Raw genomic sequence first — 20,410 nt, 5'->3', positions numbered from 1 at the left:
TGTTGTTCTTCTGTTATTGCTATGTTGTACATATTTACATATTCCTATGGATTATTCTTGATTGTGTTTTAATAATGTCTTGTAAATAAATATACAAACACTCTTCATATTGTCTGCATAGTTGAATTATCAGGCTCTATTGGGTGGGTATACTGTAAACTCTATGTATGTGGCTATGAGTAATTATTTTACAACGCTTACCGATGCGTTCTTCTCAGGCGTAAACTGCCAAAATGGTGCCTGTAGACTCGCCCAGCGGTTTGTAGCGAATATACATTGAGACAAACCGGCTCAAACCCTGGATGATCCAGCATACATGCTGGCTCTGCCGCCACTTCTCCTAGTAGTGCTGTGACCTAATAAAGATTAGAACTAGACATGGTAAGTGTCATTTCAGGAACAGGTGGATCGAAATGTTTACAGTGTTACCTGAGGGATCTCCATGCAGCATCTATTCTCCCTTTCTGTGGGCATTATCTCGCAAATTCCACATTGACACCTATTATTTAAAAAAAAAAGACAGTGTAATGATATTCTGTTTTCAGGTAATGCCGGCAAATATAACAATGAAACATCTTTAGTGGCAAGTAAATGAGTTAACAGGTGAGCATGGAGAATAATTACATGCTGGTCAGAATACTATCATGTTTTTTGCATGCCATAGGCTACTGTATAACTACATGGGCAACGCACAGCTGGCTGTTTCCAGTGAAGACAGGCTACTAAAAAAGGTGTACACAGAAATATGTAGCATAAGTTTCACTTCGTGTAGTTACACTTTGGATCCAGCACCTGGTCAGGATATGATGAGGTATGTTTTTTTTGTATATTATAGCATGTAAACCTTTTTGTCTAGAAAACTTGGTTATAAATCGCTCCCCTTATGTCAACACTGGGTGGAGAATCATTTGCCAAACAGGACAGTGTTTGTGGGGGTAATTGCAATTGCAATTTTCATGAAATTACCCACCGCCAGCGTTTATTACAGTTGTTTTTCATAACATGTTGGCAATGTGTACTATGGGAAATACTTTGGCAGTGTTACTGTTGTACAATGCAAGGCGACATTGAGAAAGTTACTTGGTGTAGAGACTGGAGATGCCAGCAGCCATACTCACTAATGTTAGCACTGCAAATACGTGCCCACATTGCAAAATAAGTTGGGAACTTATACGTTTTGTTAGCAAAAATAATATTTTAGGTAGTCCTGATGTAGTGACTACAATTTCTGCTCTAATTAGGCTACTGTAGGCTAAGCGACTGCTATATCTGCGCACCTCAGTGGTTCGGACCGACCCAACTATAAACGTTTACAGACAAAACATTTCAAACTCACCATTCTGAGACGTTTTGCTGAAGGCGCTGCTGATCTGCAGTTTGTTGCTGAACTGCCTGCGCCTCGGCTTCAGGGTCCGATTCCGGGTCGAAGGCGAACGGTACGATGGTTTGCTCACCTGCCATTTCTATTTTTTTTTTTCTATTAGCAGGCAGCTAACATGCGGAGAGCCAAAACAGAGAATCAGACACTCCCCCATTCAGCCATGACACACCCCTCGCGCTCCTCCTTGCTTCTCATTAGGAAAACAGGGCACTGGAGAGAGCGCTGAAATACGGCTTTCTTCTAAGAGGCCAAATCTGCGTTTTCCGGGTGAATTTTGAGAACGCCTGGGGGTACAACATCCTGAAGCCTCCGAAAGCCCATTTAAAGTGCCGCTACTATACCATGCCATGGGAACTTTAAGTCAATAAAATTTTTTAAATTTGTACAATTGACCTTTGGAAAATAAACACATTCAGACAAGGTGTGGTGGAAGTCTGGTGCTTCAGCGGTGTTTCTTCAAATATTGGTATTACAATACCAACGCACTTATAGAACTAGAAAATACAGTAATCTTAACCCAAGTTTGTGTGTGTTTTTATGTAGTTTTTTTCTCTGTTTTTCAAAATCAAATCTATTTTATTTTCCTAAGGGACAGCTAACAGAATTAGCTAAGCTAGGTAGGTCCACTCCAGCTATTCGGGCCTGGCTAGCTGTAGGCGACGCTTGTTACATTTGCTATTATCATTAAAGGAAGTAAAGGATTAATTAAACATCTGACAAAAAAAGCAAGCAGGAGATGTGTTATGGTCCTGGTTGATATTCTCCATACCAAAGTCAATGTTATTGACTGAATTAACTGAAGCATTACATTGTCAAAATTCTAATTTAGATGAAGTTATAATTACATTGAAGTAGAAATTGTACAAAGAACAAAAAAGTATTACACATTTTTTCAATATTTCCTGAAGGGGAGCTAAGGGCATTTACACTGTTATCAGTTTTATGGTACAATCACTTACTGATGGGGCTGTGCACTGTAAATCCAGATTAATGATTACATGGAGACACACTGTGATCCCTTATAGCTGAAAGCAGAAGTCAATGTCTTTGTGTTTATGGTGATGGTGGAATCAATAGCAAGACATTCTTTGCTCAGTGGGGAGACTTGTAAAGACTCAGCTAAAGGTGACTGTGACACCATTGTGGGGATGAAGTAGAAATGCAAATCATATACACATTCATATTAGTCTCAATAGTGAGTGTTTCTTGGTAAAGTATTTTTTTTAATGGCAATAATAAGCTCATGGCCTTAGTTTCTTTTACACATTGACCTCTCACAGTCTGATGTAATATTTTACATATTTATGTCACAGTAAAAATTGTTCCCATTATGAGGGCAATGCCATTCTCCTTTAAGTGTACTATTTCCTATTAGAACTAGTCAAAATAATGATCATCAAAAAATTAGTGACTTTAGGGGCTGTTATTAAAATGTAGCCTTCAGCTATACTTTTCTCAGCTTAGTGGACAACACAGGGGAACGGCAAATATTGATTGACAAAATACATGCACACCACTTTCTCACCTCGATTGCTCACTTGAAAGACTGTAAAACAGATAGTTGTTCCATTTCCCAGAGAGATTTTCAATTATGCAAACTGTAAAAAAAACTGATTAAAATGACACATTAACACAGGGGTGGCCAACCCGCGGCTCTGTGTCTGTTTTCATGCGACTCTTACGTTCATATCAAAATTTGCGTTTTTTTTTAATGTGCGTGTTCGCACATTAAAAAAGTTCCTCCCTCCTGTATTCACGCTGGTGCCGCTTAAATCATGTATCACCAGACAGACATGGTTTTGACATTGTGTGCGCAATGCATTGCGGGCAACGTAGTGTCCGGCTGAGAATAGTTGAATAACATACTGGCTTCCGCACGACTAAATATAGCAGAGCGGGGTAGGCATAACAACGCCGCGTAGCAGGCAACGACGAGAGCGCGGAGGGCTGGAGGAGCAAGCAAGCGAGAGAGAGAGAGAGAGAGAGAGAGAGAGAGAGAGAGAGAGAGAGAGAGAGAGAGAGAGAGAGAGAGAGAGAGAGAGAGAGAGAGAGCGCGCGCTGCAATTAAAAAAAAAAAAAAGGCTAGTGGAAGTGATGGCACGGAGACAGACACCGATTCTCCTTATGAACATTTAAAACAATTTTGCACTCTTGCAAACCAAGACCCCGACGGCATTTCATATTATATATTCTTTTTTTAATTAAATGCTGGTAGATTTCATTGCACTAAGTATAGAACTAGTCTACCTTGTCTGTACTGCTGCAAGTTTCATCACCTGGTAAGAAACCCACAATTGCAGTGTCATGAGCAAATGTCTACAATGAGCAGTTTCAAAGAACGTATAGTGATTTCTAGCTCGTAGTGTGAAAAAAAGTATTTATTTGAATATCTCACGAAAAAAGTAAAATGAACTTAACTTTGAACTAGTTCAGAATTAAAATTGTGAACTTTGAACGTGAACTGTTCACTTTGAGCATGTATGAACTGAACTTGAACTAGTTCAGAAAAGCTGTGAACTGGCACAACACTGGTTATTTAGTTAGTTACCTGCAGTGTTAGCCGAGGACATGCTAACGTTGCTAATGTTGCTGGGTTAAAATTCACAGACGTTAATCATTCATTCATAGTTATTGCATGTTGGTAGTATTTCCTCCCTTTGGTGAAATATTCACTTTGCAAGTTGCCCTGTTGTCGTCTTTTTTAGGGATGTGTAACCAAACTTTTGAGCGTTTGTACCGCTTGGCTGCTGGCTGCGCTGGACTCACCACACAACGTTGCGTGGTGACGTCATTCGCGCCCACTGGAATCGATAAGGGAATCGTTTCCAAAATCGCCAAACGATTCCAAGGAATTGAAACACTGGGAACCGGTTCTCAACAAGAACCGGTTTTCGATTCCCATCTCTAGCGGTCTCCAACCTTTTTTGCTCCATTAACATTTTGTTTAATGTCAGACAATATTTTCACGGACCGGCCTTTCAGGTGTGGCGGATAAATACTACAAAATAAAATGATACGACCAACACAGACACTGTGGTATTTAGTAAATATAATAATAAACTTGAATCCACTGTGTACTTGTATGTAACTTTATTAGCAGCGTCCTCCTGACATCCTGACTCTCTGCCTCCTAAAGCCCCATACACACACGTCGCTGCTATTTACTCGCTCAGCGAGTGAAGTCAATAGAATGTCTATGTGTTCATGCGAGGCGAGGAGGCGAGTAGGCGAGGAGAGTACAAGCGAGTACAAGCGATGCGATGTGGGCGGATTCCGAGATGAACATATTTCAACTTCGAGCGACGCGAGTAAGCGAGTAAAAGCGAGTAGCCAATTAAAATGCAGAATACAGATTATTGACAGGTGACGTTCCCCCAGTGTTCTCCAAACAGTGGCCACCCAACTTCTACACACCAAGTCAGCAAAAGCACCCAAGCGAGTGGCGAGTGGCGAGTAGGCGAGTGAGCGAGTAGCGAGTAAATAGCAGCGACGTGTGTGTATGGGGCTTGTATGGTTGCTATGGTAACACTTAAACATGCCTTCAAAATGCAGCTTTCTTTTTCTTAGTGGTCACAGCCTCTTCTTCTGTGTCCTCACTGGGAAGAAACTCTCCAAACACGTCTGTTTTTGACTCATTTTGCCTGGTTCACGGGTTTAATATCAGCGTTGATGCGTCACGTGACCGAGATGAGAGCGAGCCACTTCAGCTCACTCTATTGGCGTGTTTCCACTATGCAGTCCGGTACGGGTCGAAACGGTTCGCTTATTTCAGTGTTTCCATTACCACGAAAGCGTACCGATCCGTCCCGTACCGTTACCATTTTTGTAACCCTTCTGCTTGGGGTACCTAGTGTAACGGGTTGGCTGTTGATTCAACTTCCACAGTGACTGCCAATCATATTTGCTGTTGTTCATGTATCTTGGATGCTCACTGGTCGGAAGGGCTCTCCTCAGTACATAAATATGGGCTGTGATGTAGGCGCAGTGCCAGTGCACGAGCATTGAGTCCATGGTAGGTTTGTTACACAAAGCACAGCGTTATACTGAAACTGTATTTAATGTAATAATGCGGTTAGCATTATTATTATTATTATCGTATATCATGCTCAGTAAGATGGCGACAACATTGCATTTGACTAAATGTGTTTTTATTTTGTAATGTAATGTTTGTTAGCGATCTTGGCTCGAAGGCTAAGCTAAACTTGCTAACTTTTCTCTCATGAAGCTGTGCCGAACGAGTGCTGACCAGTCGTATTCCTTATCGTTATTCAGGTACATGTGTTTTTGTTTACACATTTATTTTTACCTGTTGTTGTACACAAGCCAGTGCACGAGGATTGAGCCCATGCTGTGCTTGACCGTGAGCTGACCAGTCGTATTCCTTATCGTTATTCAGGCAATAAAAGTCCAATCCTGAAGCTAAGTGTGTCGGTCCTTCATCTAAAAAACTTAACACAACGCAGACAACGGTTACACTAGCCCACAGGACCTGTTTCAGGCTCTGCTCTCCGTTGTTGGTGAGGAGGCTGTGCAGCGGGAGCTCGATGGCGCTGTGCCAAACGAAAAAGTTTTCCAACTTGGTGTCAACCGGACCGCAAGCCAGTGTCGCATAAACCTGAAGAAGCTTGGAGGTGGTTCCAAATTATGAATACTATTTGTTATTTGCTGTTTACGCTTCGGCACGCACTCCACCCACCCCTGAGGGTCCCCTTTGTACTGTGGGAACGCAAAGCTGACCCCAAATCGACCCGACCCGTACCGTTCCGAACCGTATTGGACAGCATAGTGGAAGCGAGGCTTATGCTAACATTAATCAGGAATTTCCAAAAGGGACTGAATTTCGCAAGCACAAGTTGGTCACTTTGAAAAGTCAAGCAGAAAAGCAGGTACAGGTTTTCCAAAAATGTACGAAGCACTCAGAGACCGTGACGCTTGCATCGTATCAACTGGCTTGGAATATTGCACGGTCTAAAAAGCCATACAATGAAGGGGATGTTACATGCTGCGTTTAGGCAGTCGGTATATAGTTCCAGGTGGGAGACATCTGTTGGTCTGCAGTTCTCTTTATTTACAACTCTGCATTACACACACACCTATACTTCCTGTCTGTCCATCCCCTTATATGTTCCCTTCTCAACAGGTACACATCTGCTCTCGCTACATCTCCCCCCTTTAGTTAACTGTCAGACTCTCAAAGGAACTTCTTTTCTTTTACCATATTTGTTAATTGACTTGAACAGTAAACATAGTGAACTGGTTACTTGAACACTAAATATTCAAGTAACCAGCATTACTTTTCCTTTCCTCTCTGTTTTTTTTCTTTTCAGTAATGCATATCACTCGTAAACGTATATCCTCGTTAAAATCTGGTATTACATCAAATAACCGTTTATTTTTTTTCCTTGAACAAACATCAAACATCTTTCTTCTCTAGGGGTCAGGGTCGACTACCCAGGTCCCCAAGCTGTGTAGGGTTTATTCTGCCCTGTGAAACACCCCAGCTTTCTATCTACAAATCCATCCTGTTAGGTGGTCTTATGGTCCGGCCAAATCTAGTCTCTCTGGCAGTCTCTGGTATAACCCTGATGTGAGATCGGTTTCTCCTGAGACTTAATGAAGGCAGGTCTATGTTGTAATTGGTGCGTGTTAAACCTGATTCCATTCTTCAAATGCTTGTCACACCAGCGGGTTTTGCTTTGTGCATTTTCACAAGCAGAATTGTTACTCAAACGCTCCACATTCCATGTTTGATTCATAGGTTACTTTATTCAGTTTTCAATGAAAGGGGGGTAAAAATGGGTGCATCTTTGCCAGAAATACATATAAACACATATAAACAGGGGCGGACTGGGGAGAAAAAGTGGCCTCGAAAACCATCTGTAAATTAACTCGTTATCTCGAGATAATTAACTCTTAAACCATTATTACCATTATTATTAATTAAAACCATCAAAAAAAAGTTTAAACGTACCACGTCCGCTCTGGGCTTCCGTAGCAAAGTGTGTTTGCATTGGTCAACAAACTGAAGCTGTTCAAGGCGTATATTCAAAAGAGAAATTTAACGCATTTTCCCACTCTACTAAAAGCCAGGGGGCAAGTCACTGGCGCCGCCCTGAATAAGCAAAGAGCCAGATATGCACTCTGGTACACGAAAACCTACACAAAAGCTTTGTGACCCGTTTCTGTGATCTACAACTGAAAAGGCCACAGATTACATTCCTCGTCGACTCATTTGATGCGGAGACGGACTGTTTGAAAGCCCCGCTAGTCACATATGAGGCTACGGTTGGAGATGATCAATCTTTGTGAGGAGGACCCTCTGAAACCTGCTTTAAGGGAAGGGACCATTGAGTTCTGGAAAAGTATGCAAATGGAAAAATATCCCAATGTCAAACGGACTGCGCTTAAGATACTGTCAATGTTTGGGTCAACATACGTCTGCCAATCTGTGTTTTCTACCCTTAAACACCTGAAATCAAAGCATCGATCTGTTCTGACTGACACCCATGTGAAAGAATTGCTTCGAATGGCAACAACGGAATACGAGCCAGATTTGAAGAGGATTGTTCAGGGCAAGGAATGCCAGAAGTCCCACTAAGAGAAAAACGCTATTGTAAATTATTGTGTTTTTGTTTGTGGACTTGGTTGAACTGAGAGTTTGTGTGTGAGACAGTGCACACAATGTTCATTGTTGAAAATGACTGGCCTGTGGTCATAGTAGTGTAGGAGTCTATTTCTGTCGTTATTGTAGGAGCCATGAAGGTATGTAGTATGTATGAAGTGTAAATATGTCATTTCACGGGGTATATTTGGGTTGTTATATTTGGTTATTGTTTGTTGAGTGATTTGGATCGCTGTGATTTAGTTTCATACTTTGGGGACGTTATGATAAGTTGTGCTACTTCTTGAATAAAACCAGTAAAACGCATTTTGATCTCAGCGAATGTTTTTGTTTGTACAGTCCATCGGACAATCAGCAAACCCCTCACCCTCTGCCTCTCAGCGACAACTTTGTTTTTTGATATTAGTCACTACAATCATGTTGGTGTGTGACATTTACAAAAATTTGGCTGAGCAGAGGTGTGTGTGAGAGAGGAAGGGATGGGGTGATGTTCATGTGTGCCCATGTGTCTGATGGGGCTCTTTGTGGTAACACAGTAAAAAATGCGGCTCTTAGTCTCTGACTGGTTGGCCAACCCTGCATTAACACAACCCTGAACTTCATGAAGAAAATAGCAATACAGCCATACTGACCATATTGTACCATGCAATGCTCTATAAAAGAATTAGCTCTCTGAAACAACCTGAGAAACCATTTTCTGAGAACCTCTCAGAGCTGGGGTCGACGCATTGAGCAACATTGGCAGCCTTTGTAATTTAGACATTCTCTCTGTTACATCAGAATGGTGTCTGCAGAATCCTGGTGTGACCTTGAGTCCAGCTATTACGGCTTCCTCCCAGCCAAATATAACCCAGATTTATCAGGCAATTGCTGCTTCATATTCATGGCACACAACAATCCGCAGCACATAAATAAGGCATTCCTATAAAAGACTGCAATAATAACTGACTTCCATTTTGGTCAAACCTCAACTCGTGTGACCTCTCCAAAGAGTTCAACTTGTCTGTGCATCATTTAAAGGTGCAATTTTGAATTGCCTTGTGCAATTTTTAATTGCCCTGTGTACGAATTGTGCTCTATAAATAAAATTGCCTTGCCAATTTCAATGACAGAAATGGTAAAAATTTTATTGAGTAACAAACAAATATAAGGTTGACAAATTGAATGTAAAAGCATTTTATTCAAAATTTATACTGTTATACTATACTATAGATACAGGCATTTTCCATCTTACCTTGTGGGTAAAGGGCAAAACTGTCTGTTGCATAATCAATAATTATTTTGTACAGATGACCATCAAAATGTGTGTTATTCATATATGCATTAAATAAATTTGGGCAACACTTCCCTTCAAGACATACTATATAAAAACCCCAGACTGTATTTAAAGATGGATGAAACAAGATTGTAACGGTTGCAAGCCATCATTTAGAAGTGTTTTCATGCAAAGGGTTTTGATATTTTTATAATGATTTTATTGGGTTATTTTTGATACTTACCTGTGTTTAAAAGCAAACTTTTATTTTGATGTGCAACCTCAATGTGCGTGCGTGTGACGTAACACCCTAACGTGGCCAGCTAAACGCCAGAAGGACATTAGCTCGCCAAGGAATCAGCTACGGAAGACAAGCTCTCATTACAGTCAGCAATAAGGACGTTTAAACACAACTTCATGACAAGGACTAAAGACACCAAGGACATTACTGTCTCTCATTTCATGCACGCAGCCAACGAGGTTTGTTTTGTTGTTATTTAGTTTATTCATGCCGTAATGGTCTGATTTGTGCCAGCGTTTTAGCTGACGCCGCTCTAATACTGTGTATTGTGTTTTAGTTTTCATGGTTTTGGGAGGTTTCCGAAGATTGCCTTAAGAATAAAACCCGTAAAAGAAAACCTGCGTCTCATCGTGCATTGAGAGGAGTAACAAAGATGCTACCCATTGCGCAAGAGAGCACATTTGAAGCCCAGAAGCTTCTTGTTGGGGGCCGTCTTTTCAATTTGGATCCTGAATTAACCTTTTCAGAACCAAATTTAAAGATCCTGTAAGGTTTTCCACATTGAAATGGGTCATCCTTTGGGAACAAGACCATGTATGTAAAAATTTCCGATTCAGCCATTTTCTTTATATTGCAAGATACAAGACAAGGGACAAATAGAAACAGAACAAGACAATGCAGGGAAGAAAAAAAAGCCATTCAAAGAGACATGAAATTATGTATGCAACTGGATAATTCATAAAATGTGTAAAAAATTATAATAATTAGTCAGAAGAGGTTGGCTCCTTGGTATAATTCACAGCTGCATGCTGAAAAGCAGACTGCAAGAAAACTGGAAAGATAGTATGATAGTATCTAATATATATATATAATTATAATTATATATGTATAATTTTTATACATTCAGCATAAAAGAGAATAGGAACAATCCCAGGTTTCTTTTCAGCACTGTTTCCTGGCTGACAAAGAGTCTGAGCTCTGTTGAGCCAGGTATTCCTTTAACGCTGATTTCATGAACTTCTTTACTCATAAAATAGTTTCTATTAGAGAGAAGATTCATGGAATCCTTCCCACCATTTTCACTGATGTCTCATCAAGTACAGAAGCTTTAGAACCTGTTTTATATGTTAACAGCTTTTGTCCATTTAAACGGTGAGCTAACAACAATAATAATAATAGTCTCTTCATCAACTTGTATTTTAGACCCAATCCCAACCAGACTGTTCAAGGAGATTTTCCCCTTAATCAATACTTCCATATTGGATTTGATCAATCTGTCTTTGTTGACGGGATATGTACCTCAGCTTTTTAAGGTTGCTGTTATTAAATATTTACTTAAAAAACCTACTCTTGATCCAGGAGTAATTATCAGCCTATATTCTTTATTATTGGGCTTTCACAAAAATTCTCTGAAAAGCCTCCAGCCGATCCAAAAAGCTGCAGCCAGAATTCTGATGAGAACTGTTTTAGCTTCTCTTCATTCAAGATTCAAGATTCAAGAGGGTTTATTGTCATTCCAGCCATATACACAGTATACAGTGCAATGAAATAACGTTTCTCGAGACGTTTTTCAGTGCAACAAACAGCAACAATAAAGAACAGCTGGGACAACAGAGGTGATCAGATCAGTCTCTGAGCATTGAGGAGTCGTATGGCCTGGGGGAAGAAGCTGTTTTGTAGTCTGGTGGTGACAGACCGTATGCTGCGGTACCTTCTGCCAGATGGGAGGGGTGAGATAAGTCTATGTAAGGGGTGGGTGGGGTCTTTAAGAATCCTGGTTGACTTGCGGATGCAGCGTGAGGTGTAGATGTCTGAGATGGAGGGGAGAGTGGCTCCAATGATCTTTTCAGCCGTCCTCACCACACGCTGAAGGTTTTTGCGGTCCAGTAGGCCTTTTTCACACTTCCTGTATTTTTACCGGAAATACGCAATGGACATGGTAACTTACTTCCGCTAACAATGGCCGAAGCTAAGAACAGGAGCTACAACTGGAGTCCCGGGCTGCTCATCTTATGCTGTGAAGAATCCTTATCTGCATTTCCACAACTTCCCCAGCAATGTCGAGGTTAAAAAAAAGTGGGTTCAGGCGATAAGGAGAGAAGAAGGACCAGATTTTGTGATTAAAAAGGGCTGTACGTTAGTGTGCAGCCGTCATTTCACATCGGAGAATTACGTCCAGGGGCTAAGTGTTAGCAGGCTAAAAACAGATGCGGTTCCAACCTTGTTTAGCTGGAATAAGTTCACTCCTCATAATATCAGGGAGTCAGTGTATGATCGTGCCCAAAAACGGCAGTTTGTACAACTGTCTTTACTGGCATTGGAAGAACAAAAAAAAGAAATAGCAAAGAAGGCTGCTAAACTGGACCACGACTATGCTACGCCACCCCCGGCAGGTAAGACATTTTACCTCTTGTAAACAACTAGCATAATATAATGTGTGAAGTGACAGAACGTGCCATTGTGCTGAACTCACATAGTTTAAAAGTATTTCTTACCTCATATTGCTGTCTTCCTTGGCTAGTAGTACGTTATCAGTGTTTCCCGCAGGAAATTGCTTAGTCAAGGTGGTGAGTCGGCCGGGAGGGGTGTGGTACTTGGAATGGGACGGGGGCTGTTAGAGCAATAACGGAGCTGTTTAAGAGCTGTAACACTTTTTTATTTACATTATTAACTATTTACATTAACAACCAGTAGGTGTCGCAATTCAATGTTATCAATGCTGTCTTTTAATGTCTGAGCCTGGCAAAGCATTATTACTTCGGTTTAAAAAAAAAAAAAAAAAAATGTTTTTTTTTTGGGAACGTTGGTAAGGCGGCAGTGCGAGTTTGCTAAGGTGGCCGCCTTAACTATAATGCGCTGCGGGAAACACTGGTTATGTTCTTGTCTTAGTAGTCTACTTTGTATAGGCTAACACGTTATCAACAGGGATCTAGCATTTCCACACAAAGTGGTTGTATAATTTCAGTAAATTGTATAAAGGACTGAATTAATTTTGTCTTCTGATCACCACAGGTGTTGTACATGAGGTGACATCTTACATCGAAGAATTAGAAGCTCAACTGGAGAGGGTAGCCTTGCCATCCCCAACTGTCTTCAGTAAATACTGTGTGTCTGATGCTCAAATTAAATTCTACACTAAATTTCCATCTGTGTTCAAGATCTTCTGGGAACACATTGCACCATCTGCGTCTCGACTCATCCACTGGAGCAAAGCTCAGAGGATGGGTGAGAGAGCCATTGTAGACATCGGACCCAGCCCCTCTCGCAGGATGCCATTAATTGACGAGTTCCTCATGTACTCTATGCGAGTAGCTGTTGGAATGAAGGAGCAGCTCATAGCTGACCTGTTCGGCACCAGTGTAGCCACAGTTAGCCGAGTGACCATCACTTGGGCTAACTACCTGTTTGCAGTCCTGGCGACGATTCCTCTTTGGGTGGGTAGGGACAAAATAAGGTTGGTCATGCCCGACAAATTCAAGACACACTTTCCCAATGTACGTGTGATTCTTGATTGTACCGAGGTTGCTGTGGCTGCAGCCTCTTCACTGACCTTGCAGTCAGAAATGTTTTCCCATTATAAAAACAGGACCACCTTAAAGGCACTAATTGGAGTCACCCCCCATGGGTTAGTGTCATTCTTTTCAAAGCTGTACACTGGAAGCATCTCTGACAAAGAGATAACAAAGCTCAGCGGAATCCTTCCCTTGCTTGAGCCAGGTGACGAAGTGATGGCAGACAAAGGCTTTCTCATTGATGATCTCCTCTCTAATGTTGGAGCAAAACTCATCATTCCACCCTTCAAACGTTCAGCCCAATTTACAAGAGAGGACACTGAGAAGACACAGGCGATCGCCCGTCTCAGGATTGTAGTTGAGAGGGTAATAGGCCGAATTAAATCGAATCACATCTGGGACTCACCTGTACCGCTCACTTTGATGGGCACCGTCAGCCAGATCTGGTACAATTGCTGTGTAATGGTTAACTTTAAAAGACCTTTATTAAGTATTAAGCTCACAGTTCTGAAATACTTCCTAAGCACACATGAATGTATTTTGTGTTTTGTATTCATGCCACCTTGTTTATCATTTTTAATATTTACATGTAACTGCCTCTTTGTCACTGTTCCTTTACGAGGTAGGAATATAATTTAGCCAAACTACCACAAACAGGTAAAATGAAATCATTAACACTGCAATAAATACACTTTCAATTGATTCATCTGAGACTGAAGATATTTATTGGAATTCATAACCATTCTGGGCCTTGAGTGCCATGACTCAGGTAATGTTGAGTAATTCATTTAACTGATGAGAGTATGCACAACTGAATAGCTAAAAAAAATAAATCACATTATAGCAACACAGTAAATATTTTCAAGACACACAAGCCATTAGCCTGGGTAAACCCTGCCTCTGCTTCAGGTGGATTTCATTTCATTGCAGTACACATCCATGTATGTGGTGTAGTAAAAAAGGTCTAATTTGTCCCTCATTTTGAGTATGAATGCATCATCTCGGAAAATTCTTTCAACATATAATTCTGCCTGAGTATCTGTCACAAAGTCACACCACTCAAGCCCGGTTACTGCTAACTGTCCCTGGACCTGCCAGTAGTACCGGTGTGACTGCCTGAGGATGACATTTCCATTTTCCCTCTTAAGGTGTGCAACCTGCGAAACATCATGTTTTGTTGTGCTCTTCACTTCTACAAGTCCAAATGGCGGTGACTCTGAAGGGTCATAGACCCTACCATCAGGACTAGCCCCAAGATGCGGTGCTTCAGGGGAAATGACAAGCCCAACAGGCAGCACGTTAACTCGCATTAATTCAGAATAGCTTGCCAGGACCTCTGGCTCCATCTGCAAACCTCGCTTCATTGCAGCTGTTTGCTTGCTAGAGCCCCTTATCATCTGGGTAGCAAGGGCTTTTGCTGAAGCCACAGGATCCACATTCCCCCCCGAGGTGGCACAGGCCTCTCGAAAGCGACTGGCTGTTAACCGTGGCTGACGTAACTGCACCCACGCTGGACATGTTGACTGTTGTCTAGTACCCTTCTCAATTTCACTGGCCATTTCAAATGATACTCGCAATGACAGTAGGTGCAATTGCTGGTGCAATGTAGGAACAAAGTCCAAGTTAGAGACAGGATACTGATACCAAGGAAGCGGTAGATCTGGGAATTCAGGAGCCAAGTTGTGCTGGATAAGGTCATTGGTGTTTCAGGTGGACAAAGGTATGACATAGGGCATCCAAATGGGACTGGGCCAAATTTAGATGGAACCAGCTCAATTTCAGACAAGCCATCCAACACGAGAGCAATGAGAGGCTGGGGTTCTTCCTCACGTAGCTTGGGGCCAGCAGCCATCAAATCAGGGTCAGGAAATGGTCCTAAAAAGCAACAAGATAAATAAATAAGGCCCCTCTTATTTATTTCAGCTGATTTGTTAGGAAAAGGGGTGTGTTTTAAAAGAGGAAAAATAGGCAAATACTGTGGTAATTTTGTAAAACATTTCCAGGGAAGCCTCAAAGGTTCAACATAGATACATTTAACCATCAGTATGAAGTCAGAACTATTTAGCAGTAGCAACAGTAAAATGGGCATATATTGTTACCTGCAAATGCCTGGTACAATGTGGACCGAAGACCACTCTTGCCAGCTGTGGTTGACTTTCGGACCACCACTTCACTTACAGGTTCTGGATGGATTCCCTAAAAGTAAAGATAAAATATGACAACTTCTGCAGGAGTTGTTGTACTACACAATCTACAGTGTCTCTCTCACTCTGTGTGTGTGTGTGTGTGTGTGTGTGTGTGTGTGTAGCCTGTCTGAGCATAGTTACTCCCAAATGTGAGTATGCCGTAGGGTTAGAGTAAATAAACAGAATAAATAAACCACCTTATCTTACACGCACCTGAGTTCTCGGTCTATGCCATCGCTGAAGATCGCTTGTGCAGGCCAGAGCTGGAGGGACAGACTGCATGCCATACTGTGAATAATGTGCTGTCTGATGTAGTAGGGCCACAATGTGGTTGCAAAACCCTTTTCCTGCTGCACAGCTACAAGAAAACGTCACCAGGTGTCCACTGTCAACAGCAAGTGATATCTGTACATAAATGAATAGGAATTACTTGACAAACATGACAGAAACAGATGAAATAGCAGTAGAGACTTTTAACTTGTGGAATGAGATGAAAGAAAATGAGCAGAGTCAAGGCTAAAGAAACAAACAAGTCTGTAGTCTAGAAAGTATTCCTGCAATATCAACTAGTTGGCCTAGTACAGTATCTTTGGAATTGAAACTTCTTATAATCCCAGATTGTGTACTGAACTACGTGTGCTGTGTTTGTGTCATTTAGCATTATACATTTGACTGGGTGGTTGCTTTGTGAAGTGAAGCTTTATTAATGGCAGAGTAACTGATATTTTAGCTCACTACAATTTCAAAGTACTGTATTTTGCCCAACACTGCAAGAGTGAACGTTGCAGTAAGAGGAAGAGAAGAGAGCTGCAACGGCAGCGAGCAGAAATCCTGCAACAGCAGGGAACTTAACAGGCTAAATTAGCCTGGCTAATGCTATCTATAGTCAAACCTCTACTTTGTGAGGCTCCTCGCTTTTCCTTTGAGACCGGTAGCACCTAGCCCTCACAAAAACCTGGCCATCTACTACATTTGATACTATGATGATGACACATGTAGAAAGACACACAATACTGTTAGGTTCACAGTTGTTGACAGTTCAGTAGCTAGCCGCTAACATGCAAACTACCTCTCTAGCTACTTACCTTCATACTTGTTGATGAAGTCTTCGTGAAAAAATTTGTATCCTTTTTACATTTTCGTTTTCTTCGTTATTGTCCTCTCCTCCACGATCCTTTCAACATCGGCGAAAGAAATGTTTGGCAAATTGCGAAGGTACGTTGAGTATACCTTATCCATTACAGTTTTAGCGTTTACCGATACCGTTTATCTCTGTGGGATGAAGTGAATTGACGCTAGGCCGGAAGTAAAGTACCATGTCAATGACGTATATCCGATTTTTGTGAAAAAGGCCTGTTGGGTGTAGTTACCGAACCGGGCGGTGATGCAGCTACTCAGGAGGCTCTCTATGGTCCCTCTGTAGAAGGTGGTGAGAATGGTGGGAGGGAGGTGGGCTCTCTTCAGCCTTCTCAGGAAGTGGAGACGCTGCTGAGCCTTCTTTACGGTGGAGCCGGTGTTGAGGGACCAGGTGAAGTTCTCCGCCAGATGGACACCAAGGAATTTGGTGTTCTCCACAATCTCCACCGGGGAGCCTTCGATGTGCAGAGGCTCGTGGTCCCTCTGTGCGCTGCGGAAGTCAACAACCATCTCTTTAGTTTTGTCCACATTCAGAGACAGGTTGTTGGCTTTGCACCAGGTGATCAGCTTTTCCACCTCCTCCCTGTATGATGACTCGTCGTTCTTTTCGATGAGACCCACCACGGTCGTGTCGTGTAGTGCTGTGCAGTCGTGGGTTAGGAGTGTGAACAGCAGTGGACTGAGCACGCAGCCTTGAGGTGCCCCTGTGCTCAGTGTGGTGGTGCTGGAGGTGTTGTTTCCGATCCGGACTGACTGGGGTCTCTCCGTAAGAAAGTCCAGGATCCAGTTGCAGAGGGTAGTGTTCAGGCCAAGCAAGCTCAGCTTCCTAGTCAGGTGCTGTGGGATGATAGTGTTGAATGCTGAACTGAAGTCTATGAACAGCATTCTGACATAAGTGTCTTTTTTGTCCAGGTGGGTGAGTGCTAGGTGGAGGGTGGTGTTGATGGCGTCGTCGGTGGAGCGGTTGGCTCGGTACGCGAACTGCAGGGGTTCTAGGGTGGGAGGCAGATGGTTCTTGATGTGCTTCAGCATCAGCCTCTCAAAGCAGTTCATGATGGTAGGGGTGAGTGCGATGGGGCGGTGATCATTGAGGCATGACACAGGCGACTTCTTGGGCACAGGGACGATGGTGGTGGTTTTGAAGCACGATGGGACGATGGCACTGCTCAGGGAGATGTTGAAGATGTCCGTGAAGACATCTGCCAGTTGGTCTGCACATCCCCTGAGCACACTCCCGGGAATGTTGTCTGGGCCAGCAGCCTTACGTGGGTTGACTCTTTGCAGAGTCGTTCTCACTTCAGCTGTGGTCAGGCATAGCACTTGTTCGCCAGGAGGGGGGGTGTTCTTCCTTGCCACCACATCATTCTCTGCATCAAAACGACTGTAGAACACGTTCAGCGCATCGGGCAGGGAGGCATCACTGTCACAGGCCGGTGTTGTTGTCCTGAAGTTAGTGATGGCTTGGATTCCCTGCCATAGCTGCCGTGTATCTCCACTGTCTCTGAAGTGGCCGTGGATTTTCTGGGCATGCGCTCGCTTTGCATCCCTAGCCCCTTTCACACTGCGACCCGCTATCTTAGCGGGTCCAAATTGCACCTTCAACCCGCGTCGAGCAATGTGAACGCTTGGCGTGTCAGGGTGACCCGTGTCGCCTGAAGCCGAGTTCAGGGGGAGTTGCCTAGTGGCAGAGCGTCACACGAAACACATAAAATGCTGGGCGTGTAAAATGACGTAGGCACAAGCCATGCGTCGGAGGTAGGGTGAAATACACCTGTCTGCATCAAATTTTTCAAACAAACGATGGCGGGACACCTTGAGAACTCATTTTTGCAATGCAGTTCATGGAGATGTTACTTTACGGTGCGTCTTGCTGCGTGGGAAACCGCGCTCTCCCATCTTTCTCACCAGCCCTTCCAGCAGAGGTCCATCTTTCACCGTCCCCGAAATGTGGCGGTAAATAACGTCCTCTGCTCGGAGGCTGAGGAGCTCGCGGACCTCCTTGTCTCCCCAGTTGGCCATATTAAAAAATGTCTCCAACTTGATGTAGGCTAAAACAGAGTAAAACTTGTCCTCACCTGTCGCTGTTGTTCTGAATCAGTTGTCCATTCTGTCTTTTAAACTCCTCACGTCACGCCCACGTCCGACCCGCGTCGATTGTGTTCACATCAAACTCGGCTCGGCAAAAAGACTAGGGTCCGACGCGGGTCGGAAGGCGAGTCGAGTTGACGCGGCAGCCCGGGTCGGCAGTGTGAACACAACAGCGGACACGCTAAATTCGCGAATTAAACGCGGGTTATTCAGCAGTGTGAAAGGGGCTCCTGATAGCCTGGGCCAGTGTTGCCCGCGCTCTGCTCAGGGCCTCCTTTTCTCCTGTTCTGAATGCTGTGTCTCTGGCTCTCAGCAGTGCACGCACCTCAGCAGTCATCCATGGCTTCTGGTTAGAGCGCGTGGTGATGGATTTGATGACCGTGACGTCATCAGTGCACTTACTGATGAAACCAGTGACTGAAGCCGTGTACTCCTCTAGGTCAGTGGAGCCGTTGGTGGTTGCTGCTTTCCTAAACATTTGCCAGTCAGTACACTCAAAACAGTCCTGGAGGGTAGAGATGGCTCCTTCCGGCCAGGTCTTTACCTGTTTGTTGACTGGTCTGGAGCGTCTGACCAGCGGTCTGTATGCTGGGATCAGCTTGACGGAGATGTGGTCAGATCCCAGGTGGGGGTGGGGCTCGGCACGATATGCACCGGGTATGGTGGTGTAAACAAGATCCAGCGTGTTCGCTCCTCTCGTTGCAAAATCCACATGTTGGTAGAATTTTGGAAGCACTGTTTTTAGATTTGCATGATTGAAGTCTCCTGCGACAATAAGCAGTCCTTCTGGATGTTTGTTTTGGAGATCACTGATGGCCCTGTACAGTGCGGTTAGCGCTTCCTTAACGTTAGCGCTGGGAGGAATGTACACAGCTACAATGTGCAGGGAGGAGATCTCTCTCGGTAAGTAGAATGGTCTACATCTCACGACCGCGTATTCCACCAGCGATGAACAGGATTTGGAGACTAGGACAGAGTTGTTGCACCAGTCCGTGTTGATGTAAACACACAGTCCCCCGCCTCGTGTCTTACCGCACAGCGGGTCTCTGTCGGCTCGATGCGAGGCTAGTCCGTCTAGCTGAATGGCCGCCTCCGGGACGCGGTCGCTGAGCCATGTTTCTGTGAAAACATACACACTGCAGTCCCTAGTGTCCCGTTGAGTAGTCCGTTGTAGTTTGATGTAGTCCAGTTTATTTTCAAGTGAGCGGACGTTAGAGAGCAGGATGGACGGGAGAGCCGGTCGGCTAGCATTAGCCATCAGCCTAGCACGGACACCGGCTCTCTTGCCCCTCTTCCGTCTTCTCTCACACCGCTTTCGGCGCCTCCTCACCCGGCCCTTGTCTTCAGGCGAGCTCGGTAATTTGCGAAGCAGGCTGGTAGACTGTAGCGCGTCCTTTGTCTCCGTTGGTAACGCCGTTGGGCAGTGTTTAAGTCCCATAAGTAGACTCCGTTGAGACTTGTGACACTGCATTTGAGTGTTGCAGTTTAGCAGCCTCTTGAGTGCAGTTTGTAGATTTCAGACACATAACTTAACGATATAAATACAATAATACACTAAAATTACACTGTTTTACACAGTTTTTCCTCTCGAGGGGTCGCTGCGAAAACGATCGCGCCGCAGCTTTATGGTTACCTAGGCAACCAATCTTCATTGGCTTAATCTTAATCTTAATCTTCATTGGCTCACTGTCAAATTCAGAATATAATTTAAAATTTTTCTCCTTAAATCTAAAGCTCTTCATGACCGAGCTCCATCTTATCTTAAAGATCTCATAGTGTAATATTTTCCAAACACAGTACTTTGCTCTCAGACTGCAGGTGTACTTGAGGTTCCCAGAGTTTCTAAAAGTAGAATAGGAGGCAGAGCCTTCGGTTATCAGGCCCCTTTCTTGTGAAACCAGCTGCCAGTATATGTCCAGGAATTAGACACTCTCTCTACCTCTAAAATTAGGCTCAAAACGTTTTGACACATTTTAGTTAATGGCTCA

General features: G+C 43.4%; 2 long non-coding RNA genes across 2 annotated transcripts; both read right to left on the bottom strand.

Moving 5' to 3' along the window:
* Positions 1–230: 230 nt before the first annotated feature.
* Positions 231–1,446, bottom strand: LOC142375603 (uncharacterized). The gene is made up of 3 exons (XR_012769001.1): positions 1,337–1,446; positions 430–499; positions 231–356 (listed from the first exon to the last, which is right to left on the bottom strand). It is a non-coding gene; the product is annotated as an uncharacterized LOC142375603 (long non-coding RNA).
* A 13,671-nt stretch (positions 1,447–15,117) lies between these two features.
* LOC142374760 (uncharacterized) lies at positions 15,118–16,328 on the bottom strand. The gene is made up of 3 exons (XR_012768799.1): positions 16,283–16,328; positions 15,411–15,602; positions 15,118–15,207 (listed from the first exon to the last, which is right to left on the bottom strand). It is a non-coding gene; the product is annotated as an uncharacterized LOC142374760 (long non-coding RNA).
* Positions 16,329–20,410: the final 4,082 nt, after the last annotated feature.

This window comes from Odontesthes bonariensis, chromosome 24 (genome assembly GCF_027942865.1).
Source record: "Odontesthes bonariensis isolate fOdoBon6 chromosome 24, fOdoBon6.hap1, whole genome shotgun sequence".
In the NCBI taxonomy this organism is placed as follows: Eukaryota; Metazoa; Chordata; class Actinopteri; order Atheriniformes; family Atherinopsidae; genus Odontesthes; species Odontesthes bonariensis.
This window is presented reverse-complemented; position numbering and strand designations above follow the sequence as displayed.